We start from the raw sequence: 22,691 nt of genomic DNA on the forward strand, positions 1-22,691 counted from the left end.
TCTCCAAACATGGAGACTCTACAGTACTTCCCGGGAAACCTTTTTCCCAGGTTTAACCACTCTCAGACTAAGACAGGATTACTGTGTGTAGCTTTACTTGTTATTTCCAACCCTATCCATTGCTTCTTGACCTCTTCAATTCCCGGAAAACTGTCTGTCTCTAATTTTTCCGCTTGTTTATTTTTGCTGCTTTGGTATCGGTACAGGGAGATGCACCGACAACTAATGGTGCCCCAAGAATTGGGATAGACTTGTCATGGGAGAGAGCAGGTTCTACATTTTCCTTGCAGAAGTCTTGGCCAATGGAGGAAGGATGAGAACAAACCACCTCGGGCCTCCAGCTATGCTGCACAAAGTCTTTAATGAGAAGGATAAAATGCACTGGCACAGAACAGAGAATAAGAAACACATCTGCAGAGTTCAGGGAGGCACAAAGAAAGGCCCATTTCCCAAGGACAAGCTCCACACAAAGCGCTTGCCCTGTTCCCATTCTGCTCTAAACTCTGGCAATGCCCACCCAGAGCAGTCCCTAACTCTGGCACCCTCCCCTAGGCAGCAGGAGGTTCAGCAAAGCAGAAGAGAAGGAGCCCTTTCTCGAGGAGCTCAGAACGAAGCTGAGCCACAGGAGACATGGTGAGGCCTGCCGTGCAGTGAGGAGACGTGGGCACAGGTCTCTCGTGCCAAGTGGGAGGTGAGGACGCCCAGCCGGTCTGCAAGTCAGGGCCATGCTCCCACAGCTGCAAGGTCCCTGTCTTCCATCCCACTCCAAAGGACGCGATCCAAGAGCTTCAGCAGTTCATAGTGCAGAAGGGGGGAGGCAGACACAGCCCTGAGCCTCCCAGGCCAAGGCCGCCCCCAGAAGAGATGGGAACCCCCCCGGAGCTGAGGGAGCTCCCAACAGCAGCCGACAGAGAGGATCCCACGGCTGTGCTCTGGGGGAAAGAGGTGAGGATGGGGCCCGGCAGGGTCACCACCACCGGGGAGGCCTGGATGGCCACCGTCGAGTCAGCGCAGCGGGCGACACAGGGCTCAGTGCAGCTGCTTGCCAGTGGGGTTGGGCCAGAGGCTCCGCAGGGGCGTGGGGGACAGGGTCTGCAGCAAGACATCTCTCGGTGAGGGAAGCAAACCTGAAACACAGAGCAAGCAGGAAGCACCCAATTCAGTATCAGCCTGTCTTTCTTTTCCTCCGCTCTCTCTGTGGACACTGTATGTTTTAGAAGCTCAGACTGTGCCTAGAGCTCACACGACCCTCGTCGTGCCCTCCGAGTTGCACGGTACAGGAAGGCTGGCCCACGTAGGGATAGCACACAGCACAGTGGATTTGAAGCACCCGTGGAAACACTGATCATAGCCCACCTCCAGAAGGCGCAGCGCTCATCTGGAAGGCACTGGAGGCACTTGGCCATTTGCTTAGAGACCATCTGCTGCAGGTGCAAATTCCGGTGGGCAGACCTCCCTGCCGCTGAGCCCCATTGATTCCCTTCTGCTTGGAAGACCCCCCTCATCCCAGCCCTCCCCAGCCGCCACCGCCAGAAGGGAAAGAGGTGACAGCCCTTCAACAGTCCTATGGCAGGGCCAGGCCGAGGCAGCGCAAGTGACCACCTGAGCAGCCACCATGACAGCAGTTCAGCCCACAGAGGAGATGCAGCGGGCTCAGGCTTACCTCGTTCCTTGAGGAAAGGGAGGCAAGAGAGGAGGATGCAGAGCCTGGAGCAGCGCAGGCTTTTATGCTGTGTCCCCGAGCCCTGTGGGGCCACAAACATTCCTTGCTCATGAAGCATCTGAGCACCTAGCAGTTGCCGCTTGCCAAGGCCTCGCGGGTGATTCAGCCCTTGACTCTTTCATCTGAAATATTGTGCTCCTGCACAGTATCATCTAATATAGCAATATAATTAAGTTGTGTTCACGCCTGCTAAGACCAATTGGCTCAGAGGTCTCAGGCTAGCTGTGCAGAGGTTTTGAGCAGCTTTCCATGACGTGGATCAGTTCCTTACATCGCCTTCTTCACCATGAGGTTGGCAGCCAGTCACGGTGAAATTCAGTTTCAGGGACACCCCATGTCATCTCTGAAGTGCTTTCAGTGCATGGCGTCAGGCCAACACTGGGAGACATGCCTCTCCCAGTGGGTCATCGTAGGGTTGCAGGAGATGGTGGGAGAAGAGACTCACATCTCCAGAGATGCGGTAAATCTCAGCGACAAGGAAGCACCATTGTGGTCTGCGGGGAGGCCCCTAGTAGGCAGGTGTGAGGGCCATGAAGTCCTTGCTTATGCCCATCAGGTTCTGCCACGGACTGGTGTTGTGTTCAAAGACATGCCCGTGTCCTTCCCTGAAAGAGGCCCACAGCCAGCGTGGCCTGTTTTGCTCAGGGAGGTCATGCCAGAGGCCAGAGGCCTGGATGGCCTGCTTTTGAGGGGAGGCTTGGGGCAGGGAGCCAAGAGCTCCTGGCCCTTTACCCTGGGTCAGGAATGGGGTGGCCCATTCCATGCATTTCCGATTTCAAAGGCACATTGGATCAGTCTCCCAGAGCACTGGGAGTCATCGTGATGTGGAAGAGTTGGGAAAAACCCTGAGCTCCTGGCAAACATGAGTCACGCTGCTGTGCGCTCCAGTGGACATGGTGGCCCAGCCTCAGGCATGCCAGGGATACCAGAGCCCGTAGCCTCATTCCTCCAAAAGATCTGCTTTCTCCAAGGACACCGCCACACATTTTAGCACCATTCCTGAAACGAGGGCAACTTCGATGCTGGCCTGTTCTGCCGCTGCTACCTTGCAAGGTGTTGCTTTTGGTGGCTGCTCAGGGGCCCGTGAGACTCAGTGCACCCCAGAGCAATGAAGGTCAGACACGACCGCTGGTAGTCCTCTGCTCCTGCTCAGAGCACACCAAACTTGCCAGTTACCTCAGGAAGCTCTGGGCATTGTCCCATTGACTGCTGAACGCTGCCGCTGTCAGAGAGGTCACTGTCTCTGGTGCAGCTCTTCCCGGGTTGAATGGCAGTTTTCATGTGGTGCGTGTGATGACACGTCAAGGATTCCCACTTGTCTCCCTCGTTCTCAGCTGTGCTATTTCAAATCCCACCGAGTTCTAGGTTTGATCTGCTTGAGCCAAGAGGTTGGAGAGCACAAGGGCTGGGGGTGTGCGAGGCATGCCGCCTGCTCTGCATTTCATTTTTATGCCACTGACTAGAAACCCCTTCCAGGCAGAAGGGCTGGAGAGAGGAGAGAATATCAGCCCCAGCACGGCTTCCACTGTAAATCCTGGGGGGAGGCTTCCCTCCTAATCCTGATAGTAACTTCCTGTCCATCTCCAGACCTCACCCCATAACCCTGGGATCTGCTCGCCAGTGCTGGCTCCCTCACATTCACCTCCTGGTGACCGCTCCTGGGCCTGGGAGGCTCAGCTGTGAGAGCCTCTGGCTGGTAGGGTCGGGAGCAGGCCTCAAGCGCCTGTTCAGGTGAAAGCAGACCTGTCTGGGGGATACATGGTTGGGAGGGGTCATCTCCAAAGGTCCTTTCCAACTCAAGCTCTTTGTCGAAAGCTGAGGGGAGGGAGATTGCAGAGAAGCACCAGCTGATCCAGGAATGGCCCTAACATGTGTGGAAATACCCTTGAGGAAGGCGGCACTTTGGGGCTATGAGCTCTGGTATCCCAAGCACGCATGGGAACCAGAGTACCGTGTCGCCTGAAGTCCACAGCAGCGTGACTCATGTTTGCCAGGAGCTCAGGGTTTTTCCCGACTCTTCCACATCAGGATGACCACCAGTGCTCTGGGAGACTGATCCAATGTGCCTTTGAAATCGGAAATGCATGGAATGGGCCACCCCATTCCTGACCCAGGGCATAGCGCCAGGAAATGTTGGCTCCCTGCCCCGAGCCTCCCCTCAAAAGCAGGCCATCCAGGCCTCTGGCCTCTGGCATGAACTCCCTGAGCAGAACAGGTCAATTTGGGTGTGGGTCTCCTTCCGGGAAGGACGCGGGCATGTCTTTGATCAGATCAGCGGTCTGTGGCAGAGCCTGATGAGCGTAAGCGAGGTCCTCACGGCCATCACTCCTGCCTTCAAGGGTCGTCCTTCCAGCCCACAACGGAATTTCCCATTGAGTTGAGTTTTGCCACACCCCTGGCGAGATGAGTCTCTTCTCCCACCATAGGGGATTGTGCAGTCTTGCCCTGCTGCCTGAACTGACTCACAGTGTGTCTACAATGACCCGCAGAGGCAAATGTCTCTCCAGGTTAACCGCATTGCCTGCACTGACAGCACTTGACTTGAGCTGTCCCTCATAGCTGAATTTCATTGTGACTGCTGGCCATGCTTGCAATGAAGAAGACAAAGCGACAAAGGCAATCGGTAGGTATCCTGCAAGCCCACTTGAAACCCCCTTGTATACTAGCCTGAGACCTCCCACTTGATTGGACTTAGGAAGCTGGGACTCAGATGAATCCTTTCGACGTTCAGTGGTGTGATGCCGGAGCACAACATTTCAGATGAAAGAGGCAAGGGCTGAATCACCCGCGAGGCCTTGGCAAGCGGCAACTGCTAGGTGCTCAGATGCTTCATGAGCAAGGAATGTTTGTGGCCCCACGGGGCTCGGGGACACAGCATAAAAGCCTGCGCTGCTCCAGGCTCTGCATCCTCCTCTCTTGCCTCCCTTTCCTCGAGGAACGAGGTAAGCCTGAGCCCGCTGCATCTCCTCTGTGGGCTGAACTGCTGTCATGGTGGCTGCTCAGGTGGTCACTTGCGCTGCCTCGGCCTGGCCCTGCCATAGGACTGTTGAAGGGCTGTCACCTCTTTCCCTTCTGGCGGAGGCGGCTGGGGAGGGCTGGGATGAGGGGGGTCTTCCAAGCAGAAGGGAATCAATGGGGCTCAGCGGCAGGGAGGTCTGCCCACCGGAATTTGCACCTGCAGCAGATGGTCTCTAAGCAAATGGCCAAGTGCCTCCAGTGCCTTCCAGATGAGCGCTGCGCCTTCTGGAGGTGGGCTATGATCAGTGTTTCCACGGGTGCTTCAAACCCACTGTGCTGTGTGCTATCCCTACGTGGGCCAGCCTTCCTGTACCGTGCAACTCGGAGGGCACGACGAGGGTCGTGTGAGCTCTAGGCACAGTCTGAGCTTCTAAAACATACAGTGTCCACAGAGAGAGCGGAGGAAAAGAAAGACAGGCTGATACTGAATTGGGTGCTTCCTGCTTGCTCTGTGTTTCAGGTTTGCCTCCCTCACCGAGAGATGTCTTGCTGCAGACCCTGTCCCCCACGCCCCTGCGGAGCCTCTGGCCCAACCCCACTGGCAAGCAGCTGCACTGAGCCCTGTGTCGCCCGCTGCGCTGACTCCACGGTGTTCATCGAATCCTCCCCGGTGGTGGTGACCCTGCCGGGCCCCATCCTCACCTCTTTCCCCCAGAGCACAGCCGTGGGATCCTCTCTGTCAGCTGCTGTTGGGAGCTCCCTCAGCTCCGGGGGGGTTCCCATCTCTTCTGGGGGCGGCCTTGGCCTGGGAGGCTCAGGGCTGTGTCTGCCTCCCCCCTTCTGCACTATGAACTGCTGAAGCTCTTGGATCGCGTCCTTTGGAGTGGGATGGAAGACAGGGACCTTGCAGCTGTGGGAGCATGGCCCTGACTTGCAGACCGGCTGGGCGTCCTCACCTCCCACTTGGCGCGAGAGACCTGTGCCCACGTCTCCTCACTGCACGGCAGGCCTCACCATGTCTCCTGTGGCTCAGCTTCGTTCTGAGCTCCTCGAGAAAGGGCTCCTTCTCTTCTGCTTTGCTGAACCTCCTGCTGCCTAGGGGAGGGTGCCGGAGTTAGGGACTGCTCTGGGTGGGCATTGCCAGAGTTTAGAGCAGAATGGGAACAGGGCAAGCGCTTTGTGTGGAGCTTGTCCTAGGGAAACGGGCCATTCTCCGTGCATCCCTGAACCCTGCAGATGTGTTTCTTGGTCTCTGTTCTGTGCCAGTGCCTTTCTTCCTTCTCATTAAAGACTTTGTGCAGCAAAGCTGTGTCTAGTCCGGTGGTGGTTTGTTCTCTTCCTGCCTCAGTTAAACCTCTGCTCTGCAAGAAAGAGCACCGACCTCTGTCCTGAGCTCACCACCAGTTGGGGATAGAGCTCCCTCAACTGAGAGCAGAGCACCAGAAAGCCTCAGAGTCGTTGAGCATGAATCTGTAACCTGGTGATCATGGGCCTGTGGGGCCAGTTGCCAAATTGTTCCTTGAGGTATTTCATAGAGACCGTTTGAATGAGCCTTTTGTCCTCTTAAGTTTTGCTCACAGACATCGTACTCAAAACAGCCATGGCACTTCTCTGTTGTTCTATGGCGGTGTGGGAATAAATTCCAGGGGCTGCGTATGGAGAGGAAAGGAGAAAAGCCCCTCTTTCCGTGGCTGGAAGTAGGCAGTGTGACTGAAAGATGAGGTCAGGGTGGGCTTTTCAGTAGGGAACTGACATGTGCAATCAGGTTCCTCCTTCACGGCTCCACCTACTCGTACAACTGCTGATGACAGAGTGGGAGCCTGTAACTACTGGGCTAACACAAAACACCCCACATACAACCCCACTGCCCGGGATGGTTTTTGACTGTCAGCACAGCAAAAAGCATGGCTTTTTTTTTTTTTTTAAGCAACCCTGGAGTGAGAGACTTGAGAAGCTTTGTCCCCTTCCTGCAGAGAATCCCGTTACAAGAGGCGCCTTGGGTTTGCCTTGGCCCCACAGGCCGTAGGGTGCAAGAGCCATGAATAGGCCTCCTCTCACCACACAGCCCAATTGCATACCTGGCCTCATGAAGCACAGTCTGTCCCTTGACCACCACCCAGGCATTATTGATCTTCATCTGCCCCCTGCCACGGCAGCACGCTTTCCTTGCCAGGTGCAACCAGCCACAGCAGCAGCAGCAGGACCAGCTCTGTGCCAGGCCAAAAAAGCCTCTCTCCTGGCTCTCGTACCAGCGCTGTAGCAGTGTCAAGCCTGGAGCCCTCCCAGCAAGCAGAAAGCACTGGTCTCAGCTGGTCTCAAGGCTGCAGGGCGGTGACGGCCGTGGCTTGAAAACCCCAGGGGAAAGCTGGGTGGTTTCTGAGCAGAAGAGCCTGCCTGCAGAAGATGTCAATGCAGCCGTCCTGGAGCCAGGCTGAAGACACTTTTGCCAGCGTTGGCCAGGAATCATGAAGATGGGTCAACTGCTTGGAAAGCAGCTGTGCTCAGCACTATTCCGCCAGTGCACCTGTGGGCAGCGTTGCCTCCTGCTCCTCCAGATCAGAGCCTGGATGGCCTCCTGCTCCTCCACTTCACAGACTGGCCGGCCTCCTCCTTCCAGCCGCCTGCACACACTGTTCCTCAAGCCCTTCCTCGTGCTCGCCATCTCCACTGCAACCACCTCCCACCCTTGCTCTGCATGCAGACAGGCACGGCCACAGGTACCACCTCCATACCATCTACTCAGCGCCGCTCTCCTCCTCCAGAGCCAAGAGGGAACCACAGCTATTTTCATCTAGTGATGGAAATGATTGTGTTTGTGGGCCGTTTGGCCTTTTGGTCCATGCTCAGGCATGGCACAATGCCTGCCAGAGCTGGTAACAAGATCCAGACCAACCTATTCCACCAACACAAGCCGTCTCCCTTCTCCCTCCCAGTCATCCACACCTCCCATTTATTCTCACTTTGCCCCTCCACACTTCCTCAGCCAGGCTCAAACTTGCGCTTTCCATAGATCTCTCCCACTCTCACAAACCGTACCCCTACTCACCATCAACCTGTAGAGCAGTCGTGGTCTTTGGTCGAGGGTTCACCCCACCCTGAGTCCCCGTGAGGCTGGAGGTGCTGCCGGGAGGTCACCATCTTCCCTGTAGCAATGTCCCCACCCTACCGCTCTCAGCAGGCTTGGAGTCCCCCTCAGATAAGTTTGAGAAGCAAAGCCGGGGCTAATAGCCCGCCCCACAACTGCCACCATGGCTGGTTGTCTCCACACAGCTGCCTGCCCTTGCTCCCTGGAAGCAGCAGAGATGCCATCTGGGGGGTGAAACCATCCCCCCGGGGCAGCATGTCTCAGGTGTCCAGCTGAGCACGAGGCGCTGGGAGCTGCAGCTGTAGCCCCTGGAGTCCTGCCTCTCCAGGCCTCTGGAAGCCTGGCAGCAGGTGCCCGTCATGGTCAGTGCAAGTGCCAGGTGCGAATGTTCGAGTGGAGCATTGCCCTGAAGGTGCCAGGGCGCCGGGTGTCAGTGCACAGGGCCTGCGATCGGCAGGGCAGAGAGGGCTGGAGCAGGTATCTTGTGGCCAAGTGGTGAAGGCAATGGACTAGAAATCCATTGGGGTCTTGCGCAGGTTTGTCCTGCCGGGACCAGAGGGCACATTGCTGTTGACCCTCCCCTACCCTCAGCCAGTCAGGCTGGAGTTTAAGCACAGACCTTGGGCTAAAATAAGAAGAAATTTAATACAACAGTGTGATGAACAATCTGAACAGCAACAGTGGCAATGATAACAACAATAACAGCAAAAACAGTGAAGAAGACTATAGATATACAGAGAAATACTGCAAAATGTTCAGGGAAAAAGCCCGCCGTGTGTGTGTGCCGCAACCCCAAAACCAAAAGCGATAGTAAAAAGTCTCCATCCCTGGACCTGAAGTCAGTATGGTATGAATAACCCGGCTGGAGATCCCTTGCCCCTCTCTTTCTGCTGCGGAAAGTCATCCCTATCCTAGCTGAACCAGGACATAATCCACCCCTTTATTCTATACCATCTGCGTCATGTCCAGCTGCCATTTAGCAGTTAACAATAACAAAGTAATAATTTAAAAAGGCACAGCATAATTTACGGCATATTCTCACCTAGAATCACGTCCCCCTGTGGTACACATCGGACCTCTCCTTTGTAGTGCATCACCCACCAGGTACACCCAGGTCCTTGGGCAAAAGCAATCCCGTGGATGGGTTTTCCTTTACCTTTGCCTGGCGCAGGACTAAACCAGACCAATTTTCCCAATATATTCCTCGTGCGCACCACAGGGACTTTATCCCCCTCTACAGCACGTGGAGGTTTCGACTGAGCCGGGCCAGCTCGACTGGCAGACCCTCTTGTGTTGACTAGCCAGGTGGCCTTTGCTAGATGCATGTCCCAGTCTTTGAAGCTCCCACCCCCCAGTGCTTTCAATGTGGTTTTTAACAGTCCATTGCAGCGCTCGATCTTCCCAGAGGCTGGTGCGTGGTAGGGGATATGGTAAACCCACTCGATGCCGTGTTCTTTTGCCCAGGCATTTATGAGGTTTTTCGGAAGTGGGTCCCGTTGTCTGACTCAATTCTCTCTGGGGTGCCGTGTCGCCACACGACTTGGGTTTCAAGGCGCAGGATGGTGTTTCGGGCGGTGGTGGGGGGTGCTGGGTAAGCTTCCAGCCATCCAGTGGTTACTTCCACCATTGTGAGCACGTGGCGCTTCCTGTGGCGGCTCTGTGGCAGTGTGATGTAGTCGATCTGCCAGGCCTCTCCATATCTATATTTCAGCCATCGCTCTCCATTTCGCTGGGGCTTCACCCGCTTGGCATGTTTGATTGCGGCACACGTCTCACATCCGTGGATGATCTCTGCAATGGGATCGCTGGTGAGCTCCACCTTTCGATCTTGAGCCCACCTGTCAGGAGTGTGACTCAAACCCATATTTCCTAGGGAGAGTGCAACCTGAGTGCAGTGCCTTAGATCACTCAGCCATCCTGAACTGCTGCTGCTGCTGCCCTTGTTGCTCATCTGTTCACAGCTGCCAGAACCAGCCCACCTCATTCAGCCTCCTCCAGGCACTGCTACAGGGGGAGTTGGCTCTGGGAACATCCTTGTCCTGCTCCCACCAAGGGCTGCAGACAGACAAGCTTTCAAGGGAGCAAACAAAGGAACCATCAGGAAATCATGGCTCTGCACATGCCAATGTCTGGTCAGTAGGTTCTAGGCACAAGTCTGCTTTTCCCATGACTTCTTCCATTTCCTCCAGAGCCTCAGGAAATGGCACAACAAGCACTTGGCCTGCAGTGCTGCCTTGTGGACAGTACCCAGGGCAAGAGAGGTGCTTCCTTCTTCCCTGTTTGGGGCCAGGAAGGCTGGGCAAGGAGGGCTCTGCCACAGCAGGTCCTGGGGCAATGCTGTGCTGGTCTCAAGGAGTCAGTGTGTGGGAATGGGGCTGGAGAGTCAATGAGAAAGGACCCGAGATGTGCCAAGTGCTGAGCAATGACTGAGCTCCAGTTCCTGTGGGGAAGAGGCTCACTTACTGCCCATGGTGCAGTGGAAGGAAGGCACAGCTCTCTCTGGGCCTTGTTGCTTCACGGAAGGAGCTAGACTGCAGGGCATCTCAGGAGGTCACTAGCCCAAATGCCTGCTCAAGGAACAGCTAGCCCCAAAGCTAGAGCAGTGCCAGAGTCCCATTGAAACTTGAATGTGAAACCCGGACATGGACAACTCCAAATGTCTCTGGGCACCTGCTCCAGGGCTTCAACACTCCCTGAGAATCTCTGAATGGTCCAAAGAGTTGCCAAAGACTGCTTTTGCCAGTGCAGGCCTGCGTGTCTACTACTGGGCTAGGAAGTGACCACAGGCCTGGCCATGAGTCAAGGCCGTGGGAGGGTGCTAGTGGAGTGGCTTGACTGTCCCATTGGATCTGAAATTGCTGAGGAAAATGGGGTTTTGGAGCAGGAGTCAAGGCACTTGTGGAGACAGCTGATGAAATGTTTTTCTGCGTTGGCTAGGAATCGAACCTGGGTGTACTGGGTCTGGCTGAACTGGAATTGTTTTTGCCCTATAGCAGCCCTCACGGTGCTGTGGTTTATGCTGGGAGCTGCAGGGTGTTGATAGCACCCTGGTGTGGTGGCTGCTGCTGAGCAGTGCTTACACAGCACCAAGGCTCTTTCTGATATTTCCCCCAGTGGGACGGGGTGGGCAAGATCTTGGGAGGGGACACAGACAGGACAGCTGACCCGAACCTACCAAAGGTCTATTCCAGACCCTGTGACGTCTGCTCAGTATAAAGCTGGGAGAAAGGAGGAAGGGGGTGGGGTCACCCTTGGTCCTCCGAGGCAACCACTACGCGTATTGGAGCCCTGCTTCCTGAGAAGGCCCGACAGCACCTCTTCATGGGAAGTAGAGAATAAATCTGTTTGCTTTTGCTTCCGTGCACGGACCTTTACTTCATTTTGCTTATATTAAAACTGCTTTTGTTTCACCCACAAGGGTTAATTTATATTCTTTCCCCTCTTTGTCCTGTTGAAAAAACAAGGGGAAAAGGAGGGGGGGGGGGGGGAAGTGATAGAGCGACTTGGTGGATACCTGGCAGCCAAAGTCAAACCATCACACCGGGTCAACTGCTTGGAAGGCAGCTATGGTCACCTCTATACCACAAACACATCTGAATGTGCATGCACCTGGTTTGTGTTCCCTCAGCCCAGAGCCTGGCCTTCCTTCTACTTCTTCCCAATTTTTCCTACCTGCTGCTCTTCCCCCGTACAAACTGACTTATCTTCTGCCCCTCCACTCCACAAAATGGCCAGCCCCGCTACTTCAAGCTCCTGGGATGTCTGTGTGCTTCTCTGTGTGGGAGATGTTAGCAAGGAAAACTCAAGCTTCTGTGAACTAACAATGGTGCCCCTCCCCATCTTCAGTCATATGTGGGACAGCTCTGCATGTACTAAGCAAGTGTATGTGCATTTGTGTTTATGTACCTGTGGGGGTACAAGCACAGCCACCCACCAACCCAGCTGCTCACTCCTTTCCCCACTTTCAGTGGGGTGCAGGGCTCTGAAAACTGAATGAGAAAGTTCATGGGTTGAAATAAACACAAGGACATGACTTAGCAGAAGCTCTTGTTGGTCAACCCGACTTACCTTTGGAAAAAATTTACTTATTTCAATTCAAAAAGATTCACATAGTAAGAAACAAAAAGACCAACATACAAAGAGCTCCCCATGTCACAAACTTCACAGATGGGTCAGTGTTGTGGGGGCAGCTGGAACCAGCTGTGTCTGGCACAGGGCAGCACCTTAGCTCTTCCCACAGAGGCCACACGGTAGCATCCCCTCTCCTCCCCACACCAACACCTAGACACACAGAGACAACGCAGTGCCCATTGGGAATACCTGCTCAGCCCTGCTCCTGGGTGGACCCGTGGGTGGGCACAGCAGCAAACGCACTAGGATGAAGAACGTCCCCAGGTGTTCAAGTCAGTCACATTGGTGTTTCCCAAAGAAGCAGCAGCCTTGTGCTCCTCCCCACCTGCTGCCAGGCTTCCAGAGGCCTGGAGAGGCAGGACTCCAGGGGCTACAGCTGCAGCTCCCAGCGCCTCGTGCTCAGCTGGACACCTGAGACATGCTGCCGCGGGGGGATGGTTTCACCCCCCAGATGGCATCTCTGCTGCTTCCAGGGAGGAAGGGCAGGCAGCTGTGTGGAGACAACCAGCCATGGTGGCAGTTGTGGGGCGGGCTATTAGCCCCTGCTTTGCTTTTCAAACTTATCTGAGGTGGTTTCCCCATGCAGGTTCGAATCCTGCCAACTTCGGGTGCTACAGTCTCCTTCTGGGCTCCATGCAATTGGCCCCACACTGCAGTCGTGGCACTCAACTCTGCACTGTGTACCATGAAGACAGAAAAATCCCTCTTTCCTACAGCAATTGTCCTCCTGCCACACTCCACCCCAAAATTCCTGATGAATGGGAAATCCTGCACCCATTTATGAGGTAGGCATGTTGGCAGAACAGAACAGACTATTGTTGAGTATGAGCCATGGAAAGAGATCTGCTCTTGATGGTTCTTCAGCAGAATTAAAGAGACAGATCTCAGCTGACATCCCAGTCAGAACAACCCTACCATCTGTGTTCCCTACAGCTGAAACTGCAGCAGCTAAGATCTAAAGAGAGCCAGCACAACATGGTTTACAGTGTTAAAGATGAAGGGAGGACATTATGGATCTCAGATCTTGCCAGCACTCACAAAGTGCCCCTCACTTTAGGTCTCACAAAGATGGACTGGTTTGGAGCAGCAGGTTAGTGGGAAGATGAGTAGGGACCAGAGTCAACTATGAGCTACAGGAGGTCCTTCTTTGCATACATGGACCTCATTGCTAATGATGAAGACACATCATAGAACAGGGATTGTGGGGATATTCTGCTTGCCCATCCCACATTGACAATCTTTGCCAGGGGACTCTCCCAAATTTAGCTTAAGGATAAGATGATGAGGATGATGCATGGAAATAAACTCTACAACTCGGAGAGAGTTATAAAACAAGTATGTTTATTCTGGTGCTGGGGTGCAAGGGGATTTCTCTACAAAGCTTGCACACCAACAACACATTTTACCAGAAATTTATAGAGTGTAGATATACATATTCATAGAGACACACAATACATATGTATTAATAAGGTGGATTTAGTTCAAAAGGCTTGCATCAGCAATTTATGTTCTCTTTACACCTGCACATTGCCTCCTGGTGGTCATCCTCAGGGGTCTTCTGAAGGAAGGCTAACAGTCTTCCCCATCTTGTACTTATCAACCCGTTCCTCGGAGCATGTGCAGATCCTCCTAAATAATTTCTTGAACAACAAGAGTTGTTCCAGCCAGTTTACTCCCTCTATCTTACCTAAAAGCACCAGCATGCTAGTTTCTCCTGTCCATACATGGCTAACTGTACTCTGCAAAGACTCAGCTTCAAACATATCTGTTTCCCAAGGACATGTCTCTTGTTTTTGATGAACACAGTAGTCCTTGGTAAGTTTCCACAGAACAGTCAGGGCAAGCAGGATTATTAAACAATATTCTGAAATCATTATAAATTGCTATAAGTTGCACAGCAAGTGATCATTTCCCTGTATCAAGGGGTGGGTCTTTTCTGTCTCCTCCTCTTCTGGGAAAGACTTCAAAGTGCAAAAGAAGACATAGTGGTGACTGTGGCATCAAGAGACCATCCCCTGCCATCACAGACCTTGATGGGTGGATAGAAAAGAGCTGGAGACTTAGCAAAGGGCTTGTTTCAGTCATGTACCCAGCTGCTCCCAACAGAGCAGCAGCAGTGGAGTGAGTGCTAGCAGCCTGCCTGGGTGGTGCAGCATCTTGAGGAAAAGGGAAATCCTAAGGGGTACATGCAGAGAAAGTCTGGAGAAAGAGAAAGCTTTTGCTTTTCTCTCCTCTGCCTGGTTGCTGCATGCTCTGGACTTTGAACGGCATAGGGAACCAACAAACACAAGCCCAGACATGCAGGCCTCAACACTGCCACCTCCTCCCTCATTCTCACCAACAGGCTCTACCAGCTTAACCTGCCCAGAGCCTTCCAGAGACACCTGGCAACATTTAAGAATGCTCACCACCCAGTCCGATGGGACAGCCCTGCCCTGGGCTGAATAGGAACCACCTCCACCCCCAGCAGTGTTGGGCAGGACAGGAATGGCACCAGAAATGGAGAGGAGGAGTTTCTCTGTCTCTTTGACACCCTACCTGGTGGAGGGGGCAGCCCTCGACTATTGGGGAGAGGCAAGGGCAGGGCTGCGCCCGGATGGAGTGCAAGTCAGGAGTTCTTGGGGACCAGAGCCCAGCACAGCATGGACAGGCCAAGGCTATACTACTTCCTTACAAGAATGAACACTGCCTAGGACTAAGACCTTTTACCTCAGGTTAAAAGGGACCTGAAGACCCAAATTAAACTGGCTCTTACTCACTGACAACACCCCATGCAGATGAAAAAACAACAGGAGATTTCTGTTTCAAAACAAAGACAGGTATATAACCACAGTCATGAAAGCAATGGGCATGAATGTAGTATAAACCACGTACACCTGCATGAGACATCAGATTAGAACAATGAAGATTAGCACCCCACTGACCGTTTCTCCACACTGGCTCCTTGGAGATGAACACACTTCTTACATCTCTAATAGTAAATGATTAGCCCAGCCCTTAACATGAGTAATTTGAGTGGTCGATCAAAATGTATTGTAAACATATATAAACAGTGATTTCCTCTTATATTAGTGTCCTCCACACATTAGGCTAGGGCAGCAATGGCAATTCCATGCTAAATGTCGTCTCTCTCTTTGCCAGGAAAATTCTGCAGCACCCTGAAATCTTCAGTTCTGGGCAGGGTTACAGCCCTCATGAGCTCAGTGTGGAGCAGCTCCTCTCCGTCCTGCAAAGCAACAAGGCTGTCCTATTGCTCTGGGATTTCCTTCAACTTCTCCAGAGCCAGCTCAGGTGGTCAAAGAGAATTTCCCCATCAGGGTCATGGACAGGAGATGTGGGGAGAAAGGCAAGACAAGGGCCTTGCACTTCAAACCCCAGGCCAGCTGCCAGATTTCTCATAGGAGAGAGCACGTTCTACTTTTCTCTTGCAGAGGTCTTGGCCAATGCAGGAAGGATGAGAACAAACCGCCTCAGGTGTCCAGCTGTGTTGCACAAAGTCTTTAATGAGAAGGAAGAAAGGCACTGGAACTGAACAGAGAGCAAGAAACACATCTGCAGGGTTCAGGGAGGCACAAAGAAATGCCCATTTCCCAAAGACAAGCTCCACACAAAGCGCTTGCCCTGTTCCCATTCTACTCTACCTGCTGGCCATCCCAGCCCACCCAGAGCAGTCCCTAACTCCGGCACCTCCCCCCAGCAGCAGGAGGTTCAGCAAAGCAGAAGAGAAGAAAAGGAGCCCTTTCTCGAGGAGCTCAGAATGAAGCTGAGCCACAGGAGACATGGTGAGGCCTGCCGTGCAGTGAGGAGATGTGGGCACAGGTCTCTCGCGCCAAGTGGAAGGTGAGGACGCCCAGCCGGTCTGCAGGTCAGGGCCATGCTCCCACTGCTGCAAGGTCCCTGTCTTCCATCCCACTCCAAAGGACGCGATCCAAGAGCTTCAGCAGTTCATAGTGCAGAAGGGGGGAGGCAGACACAGCCCTGAGCCTCCCAGGCCAAGGCCGCCCCCAGAAGAGATGGGAACCCCCCCGGAGCTGAGGGAGCTCCCAACAGCAGCCGACAGAGAGGATCCCACGGCTGTGCTCTGGGGGAAAGAGGTGAGGATGGGGCCCGGCAGGGTCACCACCACCGGGGAGGCCTGGATGGCCACCGTGGAGTCAGCGCAGCGGGCGACACAGGGCTCAGTGCAGCTGCTTGCCAGTGGGGTTGGGCCAGAGGCTCCGCAGGGGCGTGGGGGACAGGGTCTGCAGCAAGACATCTCTCGGTGAGGGAGGCAAACCTGAAACACAGAGCAAGCAGGAAGCACCCAATTCAGTATCAGCCTGTCTTTCTTTTCCTCCGCTCTCTCTGTGGACACTGTATGTTTTAGAAGCTCAGACTGTGCCTAGAGCTCACACGACCCTCGTCATGCCCTCCGAGTTGCACGGTACAAGAAGGCTGGCCCACGTAGGGATAGCACACAGCACAGTGGGTTTGAAGCACCCGTGGAAACACTGATCATAGCCCACCTCCAGAAGGCGCAGCGCTCATCTGGAAGGCACTGGAGGCACTTGGCCATTTGCTTAGAGACCATCTGCTGCAGGTGCAAATTCCGGTGGGCAGACCTCCCTGCCGCTGAGCCCCATTGATTCCCTTCTGCTTGGAAGACCCCCCTCATCCCAGCCCTCCCCAGCCGCCTCCGCCAGAAGGGAAAGAGGTGACAGCCCTTCAACAGTCCTATGGCAGGGCCAGGCCGAGGCAGCGCAAGTGACCACCTGAGCAGCCACCATGACAGCAGTTCAGCCCACAGAGGAGATGCAGCGGGCTCAGGCTTACCTCGTTCCTCGAGGAAAGGGAGGCAAGAGAGGAGGATGCAGAGCCTGGAGCAGCGCAGGCTTTTATGCTGTGTCCCCGAGCCCCGTGGGGCCACAAACATTCCTTGCTCATGAAGCATCTGAGCACCTAGCAGTTGCCGCTTGCCAAGGCCTCGCGGGTGATTCAGCCCTTGACTCTTTCATCTGAAATGTGCTCCTACTTCATACCACCAAAGACTGAAAATAGTTATCTGTCTACCAGCTTCGTAAGGCTAATCAGCTGAGAGATCCCAGAGTAGTTTCTGGGGTCAACAACGGATTTAAACTGATTTATCATAATACAGATTGCCTTTGTCACTTTGCCTTATTCATGGCGAGCAGGGCCAGCAGTCACAGTGAAATTCAGCTATGAGGGACAGCTCAAGTCAAGTCTGAAGTGGTTTTAGAGCAAGCACCCTCGTTAACTATGAGAGACATTTCTCCCTGTGGGTCACTGTAGACACACTGTGAGTAAGTTCAGACAGAAGTTCAAAACTTCACAATCCCTGAAGCAGCAGGACCAGCTCTGTGCCAGGCCAAAAAAAGCCTCTCTCCTGGCTCTTGTACCCGCACTGCAGCAAAGAGTCAAGCCTGGAGCCCTCCCAGCAAGCAGAAAGCACTGGTCTCAGCTGGTCTCAAGGCTGCAGGGAGGCGAGGGCCGTGGCTTGAAAACCCCAGGGGAAAGCTGGGTGGTTTCTGAGCAGAAGAGCCTGCCTGCAGAAGATGTCAAGGCAGCCGTCCTGGAGCCAGGCTGAAGACTCGTTTGCCAGCATTGGCCAGGAATCATGAAGACGGGTCAACCGCTTGGAAAGCAGCTGTGCTCAGCACTATTCCGCCAGCGCACCTGTGGGCAGCGTTGCCTCCTGCTCCTCCAGATCAGAGCCTGGATGGCCTCCTGCTCCTCCACTTCACAGACTGCCTGGCCTCCCTCTTTCAGTACCACACACATAGAGATCCTCAAGCCCTTCCTCATGCGCACCTCTTGACTGAAATTATTTCCTCTCCTTTCTCTGTGTGCAAACTGGTACTACCACATGTACCACCTCCACTTTAATTCTTTAAAACCGCTTTTCAAATATTCCTGCTTCAGAGTCAGGAGAGAATAGGGGCTAATATCATCTAATATTGTAAATGAATGCCTTTGTTTATTGTTTAATATTTTTTGTCCATGCTCAGGAATTTGACAATGATGGCAAATAAAGTGGACATACCTATTCGACCAACACAAGCTGTGCTCTATCTCCCTCCAAGTCACCCTCATTTCCCATTTATTCTTGTTTTGCCTCTCCACACTCTTCCTTGCCCAGGCTCTACCTTGTGCTTTCCATAGATCACTCCCACTCTCACAAACCATCTCCACTACACGCCAACAACGTGCACAGCAGTTGTGGTCTTTGTTCAGGGACTGACAACAAGGTATGTTCCCGTGAGGCTGGAGGTGCTGCTGGGAGGTCTCCATCTTCCCTGCAGGATGTCCCCATCCTACTGCTCTCAACAGGTTTGGAGTATCCCTCAGGTAAATTTGAGAAGCAAAGCGGGGGTTAATAGCCCACTTCAAAATGACCACCATGCCTGGTTATCTTCACCAGAGCCATGTTCCCTTCTTCTCTGGTTAGCAGTCAAGTCCAGATAGGGAGTGAAGCCATCTCCCCGTGGCAGGATATCTCAGATTCTTGCCTGAGGACAAGGCACTGGGATCTGCAGCCATGGACTCTGTTGTTAAGCCTCATAAGCCTCTGGAATCCTGGTACCTGTCCTGAACAATGCAAGTCTGAGTCATGGCACTTCAAGTGAAGCCTGGATGTGAAATTCCCATGGAGCTGAGTGTCACTTCACAGGGCATGTTACCAGCAGTGCAGAGAGGGATGGAGCAGGTTGTTGCAGCTGAGCGTTGAAGGCAATGAAATCCATCAGGAGTTCCCTACACAGGTTCAATCTTGTCAACTATGGGCCACAGTCTAGTTTAGGACTATCTGCAACTGATCATGTTGCAGCCATTGGACTTGACTCCACAATGTTCCTGGTGCGCAGGGAGACAGGAGAACCACCATGCCTACAGCACTGCTATGCAACCTGCTTGAGGAATGAACACTGCCTAGGACTAAGAGTTTTGACCTCAGGATCAGTGTAACCTGAACAGCGTACCTAAATCAGCTCTCAGTGTCTGAGAACACCCCATGCAGAAAATAAAACAATATGAGATTTGTCTTTCAAAAAAAGCCTCAGGTATATAAACATGGCCATAACAGGAACTGGTCTGAAACTAGTATAAAACCACTCCATCTACATAGGATATGAGCTCAGAAAAATGAAGATTAACATTCCATGGACAATATGTCCACATCATCTGTGTGGGAGAAGGTGTGATGGTTTAAGCCCTGCTGGAACCAGAGAGCACGATGCTGTTGCCCCTCGCCCACTGTCCCAATCCGATATCGGGGGAGGGTTCTTAAAAAATCCCGAGAGCGAGATTAAGACACAAACGAGGTCAGATGCTGAATAACCTTATGAACTTTATTTCTATAACAACTAATAAGAGCGATAGGACAGAGAGGAAAAGAAAGGAAAAGGTCGGAGTCCCTAAGCAAGAACATGGTAGAGGCGCAACTAATTACCACCACCACGACCGGGGATCTGGCGATGTTCTGTCGGTCCGATGATGCTCCACGTTCCTGGCTCCGAGTTGGTTCCCCTCTTCTTTGGAGTATGCAGTCCGCCTTTCTTATAGTCCCCGTCCCCACAGTTTGTCCGCCCATTTCCACGGGGCTCGCTGTTGTAGGTGCCACCCCGTGGTCGTCCGTGCACGCATGCCTGGGTGTCCATGGTAGTCGTGCTGGCGAGGGGCCAATCTGTCTCGCCGCGGTTTCCCCTCCACCCGGCTCACGCGCTCGCGCGTGTAGGCGCAGCTCGATAGATGACTGCTGATGTTCTTGTCTAGGGCGGATGTGGTTTTCGTCGGGGACTGTGTGTTTGCTCCTTTACGTTGAGTCAGGAGGTGGTCGTCGTGGAGACAGCGATGTTGAGACATACTAAAAGTCCAAAAAGTTCCTTGCACCACCCCGTGGCTCAACATCGCTGTCTTCGTGGTGGTGTGAAAGATAACAGTACAGAAAGAGGAGAGAGAAAAGGCTAGAAAAGTGCGCAATATAACAAGAAATGATTTTTTTTTTCTTTTTGGTAAACATCTTTTTAAACACTATTCTTAACAACAATAGACAAACATCTTTTAACACTATTTTTAACAACAATAAACATTTTTAGTCTAACAGTGAACATTTTTATCTAACAAACATACATTCTTAACAATATTTAAACATTTTTATCTAACAATTTTAACCGATATACTTAAACCAATCAACATTATAAAACTAGAACATCTTATAAACTTAAGATTAAGGCTCTGAATCCGCAGAGGGATTCAGCGACAGTCTCCATGGAAAACACTTACAGGGACAAAACAGAAGTATGACAATAATAAGCAAAATAATAGCCATCAGAACAGAAAGGGTAACATGAATCAAAAGTAATGCTAAGAAGCAATCCATTGTAAACAAAGGATACCAAAATATGTTCAGGGCCCTGCAAGTGCACGTGGTCCTCTGCTCCAGTCTGCTAGAATCAGAATCAGCATGTGCAGAGGGAAAAAGGGCTTCCCTTATCCCAAAGCACATGCGTCATCCGAGCCTGGAAAGTTCTATTTAAATTTAAACCAAAACGAATAAACAATACTATTATCTCTAACAATATTTAAACTAATTAACTTTATAAAACAAAGACATCTTACAAATTAGACGCGAGTTTCAAGAAAATCATCAAAGGAACACGAGGGCAGTTGAGGTTCGGGTAGAGCGGCAGAAGAACATGATGGCTGGGGTTCGGGAACAACGGCAAAAGAACAGGATGGTTGAGACTCAGGAACAGCGGCAGGAGAAGACGATTGAGGAGGAGACGCAGGGGAAACAGCAGAGGAATGCAGCGGTTGTTGCTCGGGTGAAGTGGTAGAGGAAGACGAAGATAATTTACAAAGATCACATTTGCAACGGCAAAAAAGAAACATTACAATAACAAACAAGGCAATAGCCGACAAAACAAGAATTAAAGCTAATGCGGAGATGCAATTCATATCCATGATTACTATAGATTGCAAAAATTACGGGGCTGCAAAATGGTGGTCTAGTTCACCTGAGTTGGGTGTCTGTCTACGCAGCAAGAAAATGGATCTCCACGCCCCCAGCCCAAAGCGCATGTGTTGTTTAGGCCTCAAAGCGCCTGTCCTAAATATGAACAAGTATACATGTGTAGAGATATATATATAAGGTTTAAATGATTGATACAGTGGTAGACTTTGATTGGCAAACAGCACGAATTTGTTTTACACCATCAGGTGAGGCAGTAGATGTAAATTGCATGTTGGATACAACATGTTGGATTAACTGAACAAAGCAAGGAATGATACAGGGCATAAACATCAAGGCAGCAAATGCACATAACAGATAAAATAAAAGCTGTTTTACCCATGGTGCTCCGGGTAACCACGACCATAAATCACCATTCCAGCCATTCCATGTTTGAACAGGGACATGGGCCCGTTTCCTAATGTCTGTAGTTAGTTGAAGGACTACTTCACCTACCTCAGCTATTTCCAAACAACAATTAGAAACATTCAGTTTTCCACATACCCCTCCCTCTTCTGCTAGCAGATAGTCCAAGACCATACGATGTTGAAGGATTGCAGTGCGCATCTGTTGAGATTGTTGGGTTAAAATGTCTATAACATTAGCAGTTTTATTGGTAATAATTTCTAAAACTGCTTGTAGTTGAATTATGCGATTCAAATTATAAATCGGTTCTCTTGCCCCTGATATTGGTTCATTGGGATTCCAGGTTGCAGGCCCATAATGCTTAATTATTCTTTCGGGAGGCCACTCATTTTCTCCCCACTTTTGAGTTCCACCAATTTTAAACTCAACAGATCGCTTGCTGCGGACAATCCCTTTGTTTCCCAATTTGTCATATAGTCTTATTCCCAATTGAGGACCATCCGCCTCTGGAAGAAGGAAAAACAGAGGGTGAATAATCCCTATATAACAAATCCCTGACCAGTTTGCTGGTAGTTGTTTGTAGGCAGTATGTCCACAAATCCAATAATGGCCTTTTTGGGCTTTGGCACCGTTTGCAAATGGTCCAGCTGCAGTTTTTGGAATTTGAACGTAAGTTGTGTTTTTGTCCCCCAAGGGACTAAAAAACTCATTAAGGTAACTATTCATTCGAGCGGTACAGTACCAGGCACCAGTGTCATTTTTACACTCACAAACTTGATGATAAAAATAATCTTTCTGTAATTTAGCATATACAGTTTCGTTTTTGTTTGACCAAAACCCCTGAAATCCTTTGTTACACCCATTTTCATTAAGCCACATCCATATATAAACACCTCTATTTTTGTTAACCAATTTATGTGTGAGTGTCCATTGATACTTACTTTCTCCCACGTTGACCCCTCCCTTCTGGGTGCGATTTAAACAAAATTTTCCCATACTAGGAAATTGAATTGGCCATGTTCCACTGTCATCCCAGGTGGTGTTGCTAGTTTCACTATAGTTACTTACAATTTGTGCTGGGGTAAGGGGTGTAGAGACCCATGGCCAGCTTGACAATCCTAGAGGTCCTCCACAAACCCAACAGTGACTTAGATTAAAGGTTTGGCTTACAGTTTTTGCTAACAATACAAACTCATTGTCCTCAAAGGGGTCATATGGGTTGAGGGGAAATGGGGGAATTGGTTTCCCTTCACTCCCATAGGTAAATGCACAGAATACTATAATAAAAAACAGCATATACATCCTAACAAAATTACACTAAGATCTGCATCTGCTTCACTTCTTCTGTGGGTGCGTCTGCGTCGCTTGCTTCCTCCTGAAAGTGAAACAAAAGAACAAATCCGCTTCTCGGGTTAGAAGGAGGG

Source organism: Athene noctua, chromosome 13 (genome assembly GCF_965140245.1).
Source record: "Athene noctua chromosome 13, bAthNoc1.hap1.1, whole genome shotgun sequence".
NCBI classification, from domain to species: domain Eukaryota; kingdom Metazoa; phylum Chordata; class Aves; order Strigiformes; family Strigidae; genus Athene; species Athene noctua.